An 18,251-nucleotide genomic window follows, 5' to 3' on the forward strand; every position below is an offset into this window, starting at 1 on the left:
TGTGCGCCGTACTGGGCCTTTGCCTTTCGCATGCAAGTGCTCAACCGACGAAGCTATTTAAGCACGATTCACGACGCGCTCTTACAGCTTTGCTTCAGCTTTACCTGTCCTCCTACTTTCCAAAATTTGCAGAAGTTCTCCTGCATACACCGTCCGTGCAAAAAATTCCGAGACCGGTTTTATTCATGATGTATAAGCGACACCATAGCAGTATCAACTAAACACTCAGGAGACAAAAGTCTTGGATACCTGCTAATACTGTGTCGGATCCCCTTTGGGAACACAGTGCAGCAACTGGATGTGGCATAGAATCATCATGTCTTTTGAAGTCACCTGCAGAAATATTGAATCAAGCCACCTCTAAAGCCGTTCATAATTGCGAAATTGTTACCGGTGCAGGATTTTGTGCACCAACTGACCTCTCGATTATGGGCGATTGGATTCATGCCGGGCTATTTAGCTGGCCACATCTTTCGCTGGAACTGTCCAGTATGTTCTTCAAACCAATCGCGAACAGTTGTGACCCGGCGACATAGCGCATTGTCATCCATAAAAATTCCATCGTTGTTTGGCGACATGAAGTCCACGACTGGCTGGCTGCAAATGGTCTCCAAGTGGCCGAACATAACCATTTGAGTCAATGATCAATTCTGTTTGATCAGAAGACCCAGGCTATTCGATGCAAACACAGCCCGCGCCATTGTGCAGCAACCAACAGCTCGCACAGTGCCTTGGCGACAATTTGAGTCCGTGGCTTCGTGTGGTCTGCAGCGCACTCGAACCCTACCATCAGCTATTATCGACTGAAATCAAGACTCATCTGAACAGGCCACAGTTTTCCAGTCGTCTGAGGTCCAACCGATCTGGTCACGAGACCAGGACGGGTGCTACAGCCAATGATGAGTTCTTAGCAAAGGCACTTGCGTAGGTCGTCTGCTGCCATTGCCTATTAACGCCAGGTTTCGCCGCGTTGTCCTACCGGAGACGTTCGTCTACGTCCCACAATGATCACCGCGTTTATTCCACTCAGTGCTGCTTGTTTGTTAGCACTGACAGCTCTACGGAAACGCCGCTGCTCTCGGTTGTGAAGTGAAGGCCGTCGGCCACGGCGTTGCCTTAGTGAGAGGTATATTTGGTATTCTCGGCACACTCTTGACACTATTGATCTCCGAATATTGAATTCCCTAACTACTTCCCAAATGGATTGTCCCGTGCATCTTGCTCCAACCACCAATCCATTTTCAGAGTCTGTTAATCACCGTCGTGCGGTCATAATCATGTCGGAAAACCGGAAACCCTATTAAGTGAATCATCCGACTACAAATGACATCTTTGGCACTGGACTACCATTTTATACGTTGTGTATGAGATACTGACGCCATCTTTACAAGTGTATATCGCTGTCCCATGAGGTCACCTCAGGGTATGCTTCTGATGATGCAATCGACCAGTCAGTTGTAAGTAGGCAGTGTTGAGTAGTGGACGTGGTGGTCGTAGTGTATCAACATTTTTTGTTTTTGTGTCTCAAACCGTAGTCGCAATGCCCCCTGGAATCTTGCCTGATTGGCGTACGGATTCTGATACAAACACGTTTCTGAGGTGGGCAACCGCAGCTCAGAGAAATTATGTATAACAATAACAACACCCAACACTCAATAACCATTTAAATTTTCATAAAAATTATAGACTAGCAGTACACGACTCCTAGCCTCCACGGGCTGCTTACACCGCATCAAATGGCTCTGAGCACTACGGGACTTAACATCTATGGTCATCAGTCCCCTAGAATTTAGAACTACTTAAACCTAACTAACCTGAGGACATCACACAGCACCCATTCATCACGAGGCAGAGAAAATCCCTGACCCCGCCGGGAATCGAACCCGGGAACCCGGGCGTGGGAAGCGAGAACGCTACCGCACGACCATGAGATGCGGACTACACCGCATCGGCCTGTTAGAAATACGGCGCAAGTACGCACATTACGCGGGGTTTTAAATTTTACTTCATTTCTCTTACACATCTGGTGTTTACCTGATCTTATAATACACTCCTGGAAATGGAAAAAAGAACACATTGACACCGGTGTGTCAGACCCACCATACTTGCTCCGGACACTGCGAGAGGGCTGTACAAGCAATGATTACACGCACGGCACAGCGGACACACCAGGAACCGCGGTGTTGGCCGTCGAATGGCGCTAGCTGCGCAGCATTTGTGCACCGCCGCCGTCAGTGTCAGCCAGTTTGCCGTGGCATACGGAGCTCCATCGCAGTCTTTAACACTGGTAGCATGCCGCGACAGCGTGGACGTGAACCGTATGTGCAGTTGACGGACTTTGAGCGAGGGCGTATAGTGGGCATGCGGGAGGCCGGGTGGACGTACCGCCGAATTGCTCAACACGTGGGGCGGGCGTGAGGTCTCCACAGTACATCGATGTTGTCGCCAGTGGTCGGCGGAAGGTGCACGTGCCCGTCGACCTGGGACCGGACCGCAGCGACGCACGGATGCACGCCAAGACCGTAGGATCCTACGCAGTGCCGTAGGGGACCGCACCGCCACTTCCCAGCAAATTAGGGACACTGTTGCTCCTGGGGTATCGGCGAGGACCATTCGCAACCGTCTCCATGAAACTGGGCTACGGTCCCGCACACCGTTAGGCCGTCTTCCGCTCACGCCCCAACATCGCGCAGCCCGCCTCCAGTGGTGTCGCGACAGGCGTGAATGGAGGGACGAATGGAGACGTGTCGTCTTCAGCGATGAGAGTCGCTTCTGCCTTGGTGCCAATGATGGTCGTATGCGTGTTTGGCGCCGTGCAGGTGAGCGCCACAATCAGGACTGCATACGACCGAGGCACACAGGGCCAACACCCGGCATCATGGTGTGGGGAGCGATCTCCTACACTGGCCGTACACCACTGGTGATCGTCGAGGGGACACTGAATAGTGCACGGTACATCCAAACCGTCATCGAACCCATCGTTCTACCATTCCTAGACCGGCAAGGGAACTTGCTGTTCCAACAGGACAATGCACGTCCGCATGTATCCCGTGCCACCCAACGTGCTCTAGAAGGTGTAAGTCAACTACCCTGGCCAGCAAGATCTCCGGATCTGTCCCCCATTGAGCATGTTTGGGACTGGATGAAGCGTCGTCTCACGCAGTCTGCACGTCCAGCACGAACGCTGGTCCAACTGAGGCGCCAGGTGGAAATGGCATGGCAAGCCGTTCCACAGGACTACATCCAGCATCTCTACGATCGTCTCCATGGGAGAATAGCAGCCTGCATTGCTGCGAAAGGTGGATATACACTGTACTAGTGCCGACATTGTGCATGCTCTGTTGCGTGTGTCTATGTGCCTGTGGTTCTGTCAGTGTGATCATGTGATGTATCTGACCCCAGGAATGTGTCAATAAAGTTTCCCCTTCCTGGGACAATGTATTCACGGTGTTCTTATTTCAATTTCCAGGAGTGTATATACTACGAGAATTATCTGACGTGGCTCATTTAGCAGTTATGCGTTGTGAATTTTCACAAGCATCTTTTGGGTGTACTCAATTTTATTATGACAACGCACCATTGTGGTTTGACTCTTAACGTCGATATCTTCCCGAAAGCTGGAACTCCGTAATTGTCCATTATGGAAATGTACCTCCTGTAAGGGCTGTCATTTCGACTGAATACCTAGGAGTTATAATTACCTGCAACATAAATTGGAAAGACCACATAGATAATATTGTGGGGAAGGCGAAACAAAGACTGCGTTTTGTTGGCAGAACACTTAGAAGTTGCGAGAAACCCACTAAAGAGACAGACTAAATTACACTTATCCGTCCTCTGCTGGAATATTGCTGCGCGGTATGGAACCCTTAACAGGTAGGATTGACGGAGGACATCAAAAAAGTGCAAAGAAGGGCAGCTCGTTTTGTGTTGTCGCGCAGTAGGTGTGAGTGTGTCACTGATATGTTACGCGAATTGGGTTGGCAGTCACTGAAACAAAGGCGGTCTTCTTTGCGACGAGATCTATTTACGAAATATCAATCACCAACTCTCTCTTCCGAATCCGTAAATATTTTGTTGACACTCACCTACGTAGGGAGCAATTATCATCACAATAAAATGAGAAATCAGACCTCGAACGGAAAGATTTAGGTGTTCCTTTTTCCCACGCGCCATTCGAGGGTGGAATAGTAGAGAAGTAGTATGTAAATGGTTCGATGAACCCTCGCCAGGCACTCAAGTGTGAATTGCAGAGTAACCATGTAGATGTGGATGTGTAAAGCTGAAGATGCGTCTCTACTGACGTGAAACCGGTAGTTACGAATAAAGAACCCCCTTGCCACTACGCGGCTTTTGGAAACTCTTCATCATTCTTGACTTTGTGATTAATATGATTTTTATGAAAATTAGTTTATTGACGTTGGGTGTTGTTATTGTTATACCGATTCTGGACTGTACGGCATTCTAAAGGAAATTTATTGGTCGCCTTTCATATTCCCAATGCGGTTCTTCAAAGATCTGGGCGGAACTGGGTGTGCGGAATCTTAAAAAAGAAAAAAAAACGCTCTGTGTTGACAAAGACACTGTCGATACTGTGTGCACCATCAGATAAATAAGGTAGAATTAAGGGGATACGGAATCACCTATCCCCGCAATGTTAATATATGCCTACTATAGGGAACATTTTCTCACAAACTACTGGAGACAGAGAGGTAAAAATTTTACTGTATGTGCATTCATATGTTACAACAATACTGAAACAACAGTTTATTGTCAAAGTATTTTCTTAGAGACATATTGTACATTTATTTTTAAGTAAATTTTTTCCATCGCTTTTTACTAGACTATCACCCCTAAGTCTTTTGTAAATCAAGTAATTAAAAAATCGTTGTTTCAGTATGTAATAGGGACCTATGTCACTACGTCATAAAAATTTCAGACTTCTAGGTTGACCAGTACCTGAGATAATGTTCCTAGATGAAGTAAAAAGTAAAGTTACGGGAAACGGAGAAAGAAGATTAAAACATTCCTGATCCGTAGCTAATACCCCCTTCACAGTCTTCATAATCATCTTCAAGTCTTCTTTTGGCACCCCTCTGCACCTGTCTTGCTTTCTTCACTAATGTCTTGATTATATTATCAGCATGCCTTAGTCTGTGCTGATCTAAAAAGAACATAGCACGTACCGTACGGGAACCAACACACATACCCAACTTTTGAAGAACCTGGCATTTAGTTATATTTCCAAGATTGAAAGTTGCCACAGCATCATACACACCAAAATGTAGTGTATTAATTCCGACAAACACTGTTTTTGGGAGACGATGCCATATCACACTATTCAAGCACTCGTTGGGGTTCTGCGTTTTTCCGTGAAGACATTTCATCAGAAGACTTCTGTCAGCCAGATCTCTGAAAATGGGCTTTATTTCTGCCATGATGGCTGATGGTAGACTGTGGTGGTGAATGTATTTCTCTCCTGTTGTTAGTCCCCTATTGTATTTACACCAGCTGTTTTCACCTTTGGGGCACAAACCATGTTGTGGATGCTCATCCGTGGATGCGGTGTGGAAATATAAAGCCCATATAGCTCTCCTCATTTCTTCAAGATTGCCTGTATTTTGCCTGATTGCAAGGCCATAGCAGTTCTGAATGTGGTCTATTATGGAATCAGTCAATCTTCCTCTGCCATCCAAGGTTTTCCCATCATCTAGTTTTTTCCCTTTCATAACTGATTTTAACCTTCTCAGCCTGGCACCCATTCTCTTCTGCACATGTCCTATACATTCAAGTTTGCTTATATTTACACTGTTCCCATATGGTTTGCTTTCCAAAACTTCTTTGAATGCTTTAGAGTCACCATCTCCCAGATATTTGACATAGCGAACATTATACCACTGTGAAGAGCGATGAAAAATTTTCTTCACCCCAGCAACCTCCATGCCACCACTACTACCATAATAATTAGCAATACAGTCATCACTGTGTTCATTTTTCAGCCTGCCTGTGCACCTACAGTATTTAGACATTATTGCAACATCAATAACCTTGCCAGTATCAACACTAGTTGCTGTTACAACACCATTGTTGGAGGTGTGGCCCCTTTTCTGCCACGTGCCATCAAACGCCACTGTGAGGTCACGACTGCCGTCATTTTCTTCCACTGCTTCTTCCACAGCAACCTGCATTGACTTCTGTGCTACATCTTCAACTGCAGATCCTAGTACATAATTGTAAGCTTCAAACTTTGAAGGTGCACTTGGAAGATTTAGAACACCAATTAGCATATCACCAGCTGCTTTGCCCTTACCAATTGCTCGCAATCCATAAACTAACCTAATATTTACACTATAAAGTTCAGTTTTCTTGTATCCATTATTTACAGTTACTGAAACCGAACTTGGAAACTTACAGCTGTATTTACAAACACTGCATATTAAATTAAACTGGGCAGCCAGGCCAACATGGGATTCTACTTTCAGAGAAACGTTTCCATGACATTTTTTGCAGCACAAACTGTTTTCAAGAGCTTCACACAATATATTCGTATCAATGAGTTCAAAAACTTCATTCCCTCTATCAAGTAAATTATATTTCTCTTCCAAATCTCTTAGTTTTTTATGAGAAGCACTGTTTTCATTTGGTGTAAGTTCGTTCGGCAAATCAGTAATAAGTGGATTCACATTTTCCAACAGTGATGATGATGAACTGCTTTGCTTTGCTAATGAATCATTATTTCTTTTCTTTTGCCAGTTCACACGCTTTTTAAATACTTTTGCTTTAGCTCTAGGCATTTTCACTGCGAAAAATGAAGCACTAAATACGAAATAACTCAACAACAACTACTTTCTTATATCACACTGTTTACAAAACAGTCCCGCCACAAAGTCAAAGAGTAACTTGAGGAAACCAGAGAGAAACATTTTCGGGCAACTAGTGTATAAATAGTCGCTGGAAACCGGGATATTTGAAATCATGTCACTTTAAAGGTACTGCCAAAAAGTTCATGGTCAGCCACGAGAGACGTGTATAACTAAAGCGCAATACCCGATCTCACAAATATATAAAAATAAAATAGTTATAATTGTAGTAGAGCTATGTATGATACGTCATTTTAAAGAGGAAACATGGCAGAATATAATACGCCAATAAAAAAAAATTCGATTTTTTAACCCAAAATCCGATTCCGTATCCCCTTAAATAAGTAACCTCTTGTCCATTAAGCCGCGCAAACAATGCACCTTATCGCTAGTCTTGCGACTTGCTCTGAACATGGCTGGACGATACGCGGCGGAAATATCAGTGAAAGAAGTTTTGCTTGCGCGGCTGCTTGTCCGAAATTTAATGGACATTACGCCGTGAAAAGTTGAAAATGCAGGAGTACCTTGGTTCAAATGGCTCTGAGCACTATGCGACTGAACTTCTCAGGTCATCAGTCGCCTAGAACTTAGAACGAATTAAACCTAACTAACCTAAGGACATCACACACATCCATGCCCGAGGCAGGATTCGAACCTGCGACCGTAGCGGCCGCTCGGCTCCAGACTGTAGCGCCTAGAGCCGCACGGCCACTCCGGCCGGCTGCAGGAGTACCCTCTGAGTTCCTCTGCCCGTCTGATCCCGTCATTACAATCGATCTCAGAAAGGTCACGCAGGAGGGCCTCAGACCATCCCCGGAACAGGAAGACAAGTACTGTTCTTATGAAAACAGCGCGGGCGGTAGCACCTGCTCGTGCAGTGACGTCACAGCGGAGACGTCCCTGGGGTCAGCGCTCGCGGTCTGGGCCGGCAGAGCGCGGAGCCAACTCGGCGGCCAGCTGCGGCCATCCGGTCGATAGTGCAGCCTGTGGCTACGGCTGTATCTGCCGCTCCGGCGCCGCTTCTGGCTGTGGCCACCCGACGCCATTGTCCCCTGCAATTGCTGCGCCGCCCCCGCAGCCCTCATTAACCCTACTAAAACGCGAGACAATCGTCAGCGCAAAAGTAGGTGAGGACAGTATTTGTGATGAACTAACAACGGCGATAGTGCCGGCAGCTCTGTAGAGACAACTCTGAGCGAACTGAATGACAAAACTAGTTGTGCCGATATTACCAGTTTAACGTAGAATATTGGCATCGACGAAATTGTCATTGTTAATTTACACAGAGTACGCAAAACAGGACACAGAATAACACAGTTACCTCTTAGGTAAAGACGTTGTAATATTTCCACTAAAGTTTATCTCTCTCTTTCACTGGTGCCATGTCCTGCGCTGACGCAGGGTCGGCATTGTTAGGAACGGATTTGGCAAGTTTAGTGGAAAGGGGTGGTCGGATGCCCTTCCTGCCGCCACCCCATACCCCCGGGACGGAATTAGTGTACCCCTGCTGTCTGTGACTAAGGTGCGCGTCTTTTACGACGGCGGCCGAGTTTAGGTTCGTTCTGCGCATCTGACGTCACAAAAAACAGTTAGCCAATGAAGAGAGAATGACGTTGCCAGAGCTCGACTGCAGTGCAGAGCATGGACGAGTGTGTTCAGTTTTAGAAACTTTCAGTCATAAATAAAGTAATTGAACAAAAGCAATGTCTTGATAGCAAACTTTCTTTTATAGAAAGTTTGGAAAAAGCATTCTTTATAGCAATTGCTTCATATTCTATTAATTAATTAAACCAAACAAGTAATAATTCAGGTGATAGCAAGGAAAGGTGTTTGTATCATTCTTACTAACCGCTTTTCCGCAATAAAGAACAGCGATAATTGTTTATTTCCTATTGTACTTCGACGAAACGTGAGCAATTCATAATAGTCATACCAACAGTGTTTGTCGGTATTTTTCTTGAGGAGCTGCGTTAGCGTAATGGTTAAAGTGTTTGACTGCTAAGCGAAAGGTTTTGAGCTCAAACCTTGTACAGTTATTAATATTTTCTTTATTTACAAACAATATCGAAGTGTCTTACTTCATGAATTTTATTCGTTTGAATGTAATTTTTTGAAATTTCTAGTGGCAACTAAAATCGACCATACGGAAAGTATACGCTATATGCTATGGACTTTTACCTCTGCAAACTCTTCAAAACTTCATGCAATGGTTTACTACATCTAATGCTGCACAATAACTGCGTTGAACATCGAAACAAAATTAAGTCATTTATGGCGGGAAGGTATCAGTCAAGGAGACGTGTAAAAATCAGATTTTTGGGCCAAATAGTTTTTGTGAAATCGAATGATAAAATGTGTCAAAGTAGTCGAAACACCATGTGTCTGCACAGGCGAGCAGTGCAGTGATGACAAAATCGCGCACAGCGCGGAATACGGGGAGCACGTCTCTGTAGCAGCGAAAGGGTTAATGCGGCCGTGGTGGCTTTACTTCATAAACTGCACGCTCCCCCCTAAACGTAAGTTTGCGAACTATACTACGGCGCTGCTTCTCTTGGCGCGTGCAACTGGCAACGGAGCAACTCCAGTGTCTGGGCGGGCATGCGCGAACCGCCAAGATAAAAGAATTGAACTATATTGTAATGCATGGAATAGTGCTAACGTATTCAGATGTCCGCTAGTCGGGCAACTGAAGCGGAGCGTGGGAACCAGCCCGGTATTCACCTAGCGGGATGTGGAAAACCGCCTAAAAACCACATCCAGGCCGGCCGGCACACCGACCGACGTCGATAATCCTCCGGGTGGATTCGAACCTGGGCCGGCGCACCTACCCCAGTCCAGGAAGCACCGCATTAGCGCTCTCGGCTTACCTGGCGGGTTCCACAAAAGTTTACCTATAAATGAAAATACTGAGTATTCTGTGTTCCCGGCGGGGTCAGGGATTTTCTCTGCCTCGTGATGACTGGGTGTTGTGTGATGTCCTTAGGTTAGTTAGGTTTAAGTAGTTCTAAGTTCTAGGGGACTGATGACCATAGATGTTAAGTCCCATAGTGCTCGGAGCCATTTGAACCATTTTTTGTGCGTATTCTGTTTTCAAAAATTTTGTCTTCTTGTAAAGTGTTCAGATATCCGCTAGTCGGACAACTGAAGCGGAGCAGAGGCTGTTTGTTGGCCCCGAGTTACTTATGTGAATAGTGTCATGAAACAAAACTTTAAACTTTGTGAAATACTGAATCAGGAATACTAAAAACTAGTCTAATTAAATGCCAAAAGTAACCAATTGTGTACTCAGTGAAAATTATTTAACTGAAACTACACACAGAAGTACATTATGAAAATTCCGTGACATGAAGTGCAGTTTCCGATTTGAAATGTCCGCAAAAATAAAATACTAGTTCACTCAGAAGAAACACAATTGTCTGACATTACCGACATTGTTCACTGTAAATTAATCTGCTTGCTTAGAACAACACCTCGTAACTCTGAGTACGAACTGTTTCCTCATAAGAATATAAAGTGAGATCTGCCCTGAAATAAAAGTAACTTATCTCATGCTCAATATGTCGCTTTGCGTCTGGTGTACTAACGTTTTCTAAAGCAAATAGGAATCAACAGATGCGGAAGACAAAGGAAAAAATAAACTGCTCACTACGAAATTTCTTTTTTGGTGTCGGAAAGAATCTGTAGCTCCGCGTGGCGTAAGGTGGACAAAAGAAAAAAATTATCCAAAACTTTACTAAGAATGATGGGGGAGGGTTTTACGTAAAAGGAAGGCGTTCTTGAAAAATTAAACTCTGATTATTGTCAAAAAATCAATAACAGTAACAGTTACGAAATTCTCTCAATACAAAAATTACAGACATTAGAACCAGTTGCGTTACTTGCGACATAATGAAAACAAAAAGATCAAATTAAAACTAATCACGAATGTTACTAGTTATCTAAGGCACAAAGATTTTATTCAGTTTATAATTCTGACAAACAAACATTTCATTCTTGCGGTGACTTTGGTTACCTTGCAAAATTCCTGCAATAAGCCTTCTCCATCAAAGGGATCGAACAAGCAACTTGTCATCTCCGACCAAGCGCACCACAGCTTATAGTGAACACAGAGTCAAGGATCTTATGCACTTCTCGTGCAGCGCGCCCATTCATATTTTTCACAATACAATAAAGGTGAATTATTTACGATGGCAGAAAACATGTGAAAAACTTCCAAAGGAACTGAATAAACTGACATATAACGTGGTATAGGTCCTCTGTACGGATGGCCAGCTGAAGGAGATCAGAACACATAATTTTAGTTTTAATTTTATTTAACGTACGCTGAAGAATCAAAACCTCACGACCTCTACCCATCACGAGATCGAATGACGACCAGTAACGTTGTGCTCACGCCACGCGGAAAAGGAAAATATATACGCGGAGCAGAGACCAATTGGCAGTGAGCCCAGCAAAGATACGGGGCACAAATGTGGACATTCACTGAGACATGTGACGTGAACAAAGGACAGGTTGTTGTTGATCAGCGCCTGGAACGAGCATATCGGCAAAATGAGAAGCCTGTCGGCTGTTCGCAAGCTGCCGGCATGAGAGTCTACGGAAAGTGATTGAAGGCGACAAGATGTTGGACGTCAACGTCACGTCAAAGAACGTGGACATCGGAGACTTCTCTGCTCTGTCAACTGGGATAGGTGGCGATCTGTAGCACATCGAATGACGGCGTAGAACGTTGGTGCAGGCACAACTGTTTCGGCGCACATCTTTCACCCTACATTGTTGAACATGCGGCTCCTCAGCAAATGATTATTACATGATGTGACGTGGACTCATCGACATCGTCAGTGGAGGATCTTGATGCAGTCTTGAATTGCTGTGTGGTGGTCTGGATAAATGTCTGCCTATTACACATTACGACCCTCTTCAACTGTCGGCGGTCTCTGTAAGTCAACAGACTAGGTCGGCCTGTGTGCTTTTGTGCTGTACATGTCCTTTCACGTTTCCACGTCACTATCACGTCGGCAACAGTGGACCTAGGGATGTTTAGGAGTGTGGAAATCTCGTGTATAGACGTATGACACAAGTGACATCCAATCACCTGAACACGTTCGAAGTCCGTGAGTTACGCGAAGCGCCCCATTCTGCTCTCTCATGGTGTCTAATGACTACTGAGGTCGCTGATATGGAGTACCTGGCTGTAGGTGGTAGCACAATGCACCTGGTATGAAAAACGTATGTTTTGGGGGGTGTTCGGATACCTTTGATCACATATTGTACCAACTTCCATTATCATTAACAGTTGGTAACACATCACTCTCTTTTTACAGGTCTATGTTTATTTACCGGTAGTTACGAAACTTTTCTAGCATCGAGCATTTGTTCTACAGCAGTTCCTTATTAAAAAGATGTTTATACTGTATCTTCCTATGGAGACAAGATACGAATGATATTGTGAGCATACTTTAGAGCGTGCAAATTAATAACGGTTCTACAGTATAAATGTTTTACTAAGAACAACAACGGCATACCTCACAACAGACTTAATTACGTGTAGTTAGTGATCCTATGAACTTAAGTCAGATCCTCCAAACGGCAATATACAACAGAAGTAACATCAAAATCAAATGGCTCTGAGCACTATGGGACTTAACTTCCGAGGGCATCAGTCCCCTAGAACTTAGAACTACCTAAACCTAACTAACCTAAGGACATCACACACATCCATGCCCGAGGCAGGATTCGAACCTGCGACCGTAGCGGTCGCGCGGTTACAGACTGTAGCGCATAGAGCTGCTCGGTCACTTCGGCCGGCTGAAGTAATATCGGCGACGTATAGTTACTCTGAGACTGGCATAAAATTCCGGGTGCTGCGGTTTCAAAACTGCGGCAGGAACAACAAAAGAAACCAAATTTAAAATTCATTTAACTCCATTATCTCTTGTCAAACTCTCAAAATAATTACATCAGTAAATTTGTTATGCCAAAAAATAATTTTAAGGAGCCAGTGCAGTATAGTTCCTGTAAACTAAAAAGAATGCAAAACTAGCTAATACTTGGAATGTTTTTCTCCATGTAGGAGTTGGGTGGCATACAAGAGCATTGCAATAGCCGTCGTCCGCTCTTTTACAAAGAGCGCGAAGCACCAGCGTAACGGCTATGTTCCGAGCAGCAGCCTTTACAGGTACGGGGGAAATGGGGTCCGTACTTTTTCATTGCAACAGTCCACCTGGCGCTTCGCGGTATGTTTCACCTTCTCTCAAAACTAATCCCACCACCCAACACGGCAGTACCACAAAGTTAGCTCCTCACAGACACCAGTTAATTTTTCGTGTCCTTTGTCTCTAGGGTCTGACCTATTTCCTTTGTTAGGAGCAGACATCTAGATAACATTGTGTACAAGAAATCTCCTGCAGACGTCTGCACAGAGCTGCAGTGCAGAGTAAAAAAGCAGGTTTCTACGCCGTGTTGTATCAGACACAAGGGATTCCTCAGAATTTCTGCCATGTTTTCGGTTTTAGTAGTTGGGGAACAGTACACAGCTGGGTGTTTGTAGCAAATGAAGTGTAAGTAATTAGCCGTCGCTTTTGACAGACGGTTGTTATCATTAAAAGGAACACCAGAGTGCCTAAATGTGAGCTGATGAACTAGGCTGATACTCTTGTGGGTTGGTACGGACCCTGTTTCTTATAAAACTTCCAAATAATTTCAATGGCGGTCTCTCATTAAATCAATATCTCTTGGCTTTTGCCATACTTTTACTGAACCTTCGCTCTCTCCCCCAAAGGCTGCCTCTAATAAACGTAAAATATCTGATGTATCAAACTTTCAGCAACGAGTGTCCTTAAATAGCAATAACTGAAAGTTAGAAAAGATAGCACACTTAAGAAACTAATAGAGAGGATTTCACTGCTACTTCAGAGACCAACTGCAGTACAAGTTGTCATCGGAAAGTAGGTTAGCCGAATAAAATACTAGCCCGAACAAGAAACGAAAATCTTTCCTCGTCCGAAATTTCTCTTTAAGCTACTGGCATCAGGTGTTTAGAGGTGCTGTGCTTCTGTTAATCTACTCGAACTGTAACGTGATCGTTGACTGTTCTTTAGTCTTGCGGTTGTCGCCAGTCTTAATGTTTACAGATATTCTGGATCTGTGGGTCTTCGTTACGTCCAGTCCAGGTAGAACAGACATAGTGATCACATAAGAAAATCTCCTTGCACCCTCTCAGCAGGTGGCAACGTAGAAAAAATTCACAGACTGAATACTTCGTAATATCCCACTGTATCTGCAGATTAGAATTCTGTCACTAGTGGTTTTATGTGTCTATATCTCTGTCTACATGATTACACTGTATTTCACTCGTAAGTGTTAGGCAGAGCAGAAGCGCCTCTACAACTGATATACACCAGGTCGGATTATAGGAAGATATCGAAGCAATTCAGAACCAGGGTGCTAGACTTGTTACCGGCAGGTTCTATCTGCACCCAAGTATTACAGAAATGCTTCGAGAACTCAAGTGAGAATCACTGGAGGGAATGCGACATTGTTTTTGAGGAGGACTATTGAGAAAATTCAGTGAACCGATACTTGAGGCTGACTGCAGAACGATTCTGCAGCTGCCAAAGTACCGGGTGATCAAAAAGTCAGTAAAATTTGAAAACTTAATAAACCACGTAATAATGTAGATAGAGGGTTACAAATTGACACACATGCTTGGAATGACATGGGGTTTTATTAGAACCAAAAAAATACAAAAGTTCAAAAAATGTCCGACAGATGGCGCTTCATCTGATCAAAATAACAATAATTAGCATAACAAAGTAAGACAAAGCAAAGATGATGTTCTTTACAGGAAATGCTCAATATGTCCACCATCATTCCTCAACAATAGCTGTAGTCGAGGAATAATGTTGTGAACAGCACTGTAAAGCATGTCCGGAGTTATGGTGAGGCATTGGCGTCAGATGTTGTCTTTCAGCATCCTTAGAGATGTCGGTCGATCACTATACACTGGCGACTTCAGGTAACCTCAAAACCAGTAATGGCATGGACTGAGGTCTGGGGACCTGGGAGGCCAAGCATGACGAAAGTGGCGGCTGAGCACACGATCACCACCAAACGACGCGCGCAAGAGATCTTCCACGGGCCATCTGTCGAACATTTTGGGAACTTTGATTTTTTTTGGTTCTAATAAAACCCCATGTCATTCCAAGCATGTGCGTCAATTTTTACCTCCCTATCTACATTGTTCCGTGATTTATTAAGTTTTCAAATTTATACTGACTTTTTGATCACCCTGTATATTGCGGATTGAGTACGACGAAGATACGAGAGGTAAGGGCTGGACAGAGCCATACGGTAAATATAGATGTAGATGTGTGACCTGTAATGTAGGTAATTAGTTCCATTTGGTTCCTTGTGTATTGGTGTAACCCGCGCATCGTACTCTGTGGCCTGAGTGTAAGTCGTAAAGTTACAAAGTGGATGCAGTTGAAGGCCTCAGGGAAAGTGGGTGTGAAGGTGTGTTTAGATAGCGGTGCCGGATGCGGTACGTGCCGTGTTGTGTTGTGTTAGCAGCGCGCTGGGAAGCCACACCGCGGAATCACCGCCGCCTGGCTGCCTACCTGTTGACCGGCGGCGCCTTTGAGCTGCGGCCACACGCATTACTATCGGCGCACTTGCCGCCGCTTTGAAGTCTGCCAGCCAGCCCTCTAGCTGAGCGCCCAGTGCGGTCACGTCGCAGGCACGGCGCTCTCGTTGCACTAACGCTTCGTTTCGAACATTGTTTTTTGGAACCCATAAACTACATTTACATCTGACCTCCGCAGTTTAACTTGTGATGTGTGGCGCAGGATACTCCCGATAGCCGTTCCATTCATAAAGAGTGACTGCCGATAAAGTTCCGTACGACACAGAATTTTCTGTGATTTTCTGGTCGTGACCATTTCGAGGAATTTACGTTGCCCGACTCTGGAAATTAGGCTCTCGAAATTTCAACTGCAAACCTTTCCGTGATGCACTGCGTCTCTCCTGTAGCGTCTGCCACTGGAATTGACTGAGCGTATCTGTGGCGCTCTCGTGTCGAGAAAATGATCCCGTGACGAAACGCACCTCTCTTCTTTGGATCTTCGGTAAAAAAAAAAAAATGGCTCTGAGCACTATTGGACTTAACATCTGTGGTCATCAGTCCCCTAGAACTTAGAACTACTTAAACCTAACTAACCTAAGGACATCACACACATCCATGCCCGAGGCAGGATTCGAACCTGCGACCGTAGCAGTCGCGCGGTTCCGGACTGCGCGCCTAGAAGGATCTTCGGTAACCCGCCCATTAATATTGTTTGGTCAGGGTCTCAGATTAATGAACACTACTGAAGAATTGGTCGAACGAGCTTTTTGTAAGCCACTGCATTTTTTTAAGATTCTCTCAGTGATGCTCAGTCTAGTTTATGCTTTATCTCGGTATTTGATTTATGTGATAATACCACCTTAGTTCGCTCTTGAAATGTCCAAGGTATTTTACGGTAGTCGCTATATACCGGGTGATCAAAAAGTCAATATAAATTTGAAAACTTAATAAACCACGGAATAATGTAGATAGAGAGGTAAAAATTGACACACATGCTTGGAATGACATGGAGTTTTATTAGGACAAAAAAAAAAAACACCCCATATTGCTAGACGCGTGAAAGATCTCTTGCGCTCGTTCTTTGGTGATGATCTTGTGCTCAGCCGCCACTTTCGTCATGCTTGGCCTCCCACGTCACCAGACCTCAGCCTGTGCGATTATTGGCTTTGGGGTTACCTGAAGTCGCAAGTGTATCGCGATCGACCGACATCTCTAGGGATGCTGAAAGACAACATCCGACGCCAATGCCTCACCATAACTCCGGACATGCTTTACAGTGCTGTTCACAACATTATTCCTCGACTACACCTATTGTTGAGGAATGATGGTGGACATATTGAGCATTTCCTGTAAAGAATATCATCTTTGCTTTGTCTTAGTTTGTTATGCTAATTATTGCTATTCTGATCAGATGAAGCGCCATCAGTCGGACATTTTTTGAACTTTTGCATTTTCTTTTTGTTCTAATAATACCCCATGTCATTCCACGCATGTGTGTCAATTTGTACCTCTCTATCTACATTATTCCGTGATTTATTCAGTTTTCAAATTTATACAGACTTTTTGATCACCCGGTACATTCCGGTCACGAAAACTGACATACGGCCGGGAGAGCGGTGTGCTGACCACATGCCCCTCCATATCCGCAAGCGATGACGCTTAAGGCTTGAAGATATCATGGCGGCCGTCGGTGCTGTCAGTCCTTCAAGGTCTGTACAAGCAGTGTTTGCTTGTTTGTTTCTTTGCTTACTGTATTCATTGGTTTGTCGCCGATACTGTAATCGTCTGTGTATCTGCAATATTCTACATTTACTTTCGTGTTGTGTCAACGGACAGTCCTCGCACCAATCGTAGGCCCACAGTAGGTCTTCCTGCATTTCATTACAATCCTTCCTACAGACATCATCAGCGTCCGCGAATAGCCTCATTTGGCATCCAGCGTTATTCGGTTAATCATAAAATATCAATCGGAATTAGCAGAGGCCATACGAAACACTTCCTTGTGGTGCTCCCGAAATTAAACTGTTGGTTTATTTAGGTTAAGAATGACTTGCTGACTTCTGTCAGCAAGGAAGACCTGTATATTTTAGTCACAAAACTGCACTGCGGAATGGTTTCAAAAGCCTTCTAGAAATCAAGGGAAGCGGCACAAATCTGAGTGCCTTTGTCTCTGGATCGCTTTCGAAAAATTTGTCGGCCTAGTGACAAGTTTATACGTCAGGGATACTACCGAAATTTGGGCCCCGTTTTCGTTGGTCAGTCACCGTGGGCTGTACGTGTCGATGGGAGGCATCGATCCGAAAGAAAGAACATAGTGTATCATGCATAGTCGAGAAAATGTGGAACGTCCCAACAACTCTATACTCGTTGAAGATGGAACAGTACTCATAGTTCATTCTCCTGATAGTATATATGACGTTCATTTTCAGGGTTTTATGCACTGGTATGTATATAATATAAATCACTGCTGGACAAATGGTTCAAATGGCTCTGAGCACTATGGAACTTAACATCTGAGGTCATCAGTCCCTTAGAACTTAGAACTACTTGAAGCTAACTAACGTAAGGACATCACACACATCGATGCCCGAGGCAGGACTCGTACCTGCGACCGCAGCGGCCGCGCGGTTCCAGACTGCAGCGCCTAGAACCGCTCGGCCACTCCGGCCGGCCCTGCTGGACAATTAATTTATTTCCATTAGGTGTCAAACTACTATGTTCAGTTCTATGAAAATCAGTTCTACGTAGCTTAAAACTACATACATCAC

The 18,251-nt window shown here is 44.6% G+C and overlaps 1 protein-coding gene across 2 annotated transcripts in view; it reads left to right on the top strand.

Annotated features, from left to right (window-relative positions):
* The window catches only part of LOC124612264 (irregular chiasm C-roughest protein), a 1,966,673-nt gene that overhangs the window by 648,426 nt on the left and 1,299,996 nt on the right, over positions 1-18,251 (top strand). The gene's annotated exons all lie outside the window — the stretch shown is intronic.

The sequence above is a fragment of the Schistocerca americana genome, chromosome 4 (assembly GCF_021461395.2).
Source record: "Schistocerca americana isolate TAMUIC-IGC-003095 chromosome 4, iqSchAmer2.1, whole genome shotgun sequence".
NCBI classification, from domain to species: domain Eukaryota; kingdom Metazoa; phylum Arthropoda; class Insecta; order Orthoptera; family Acrididae; genus Schistocerca; species Schistocerca americana.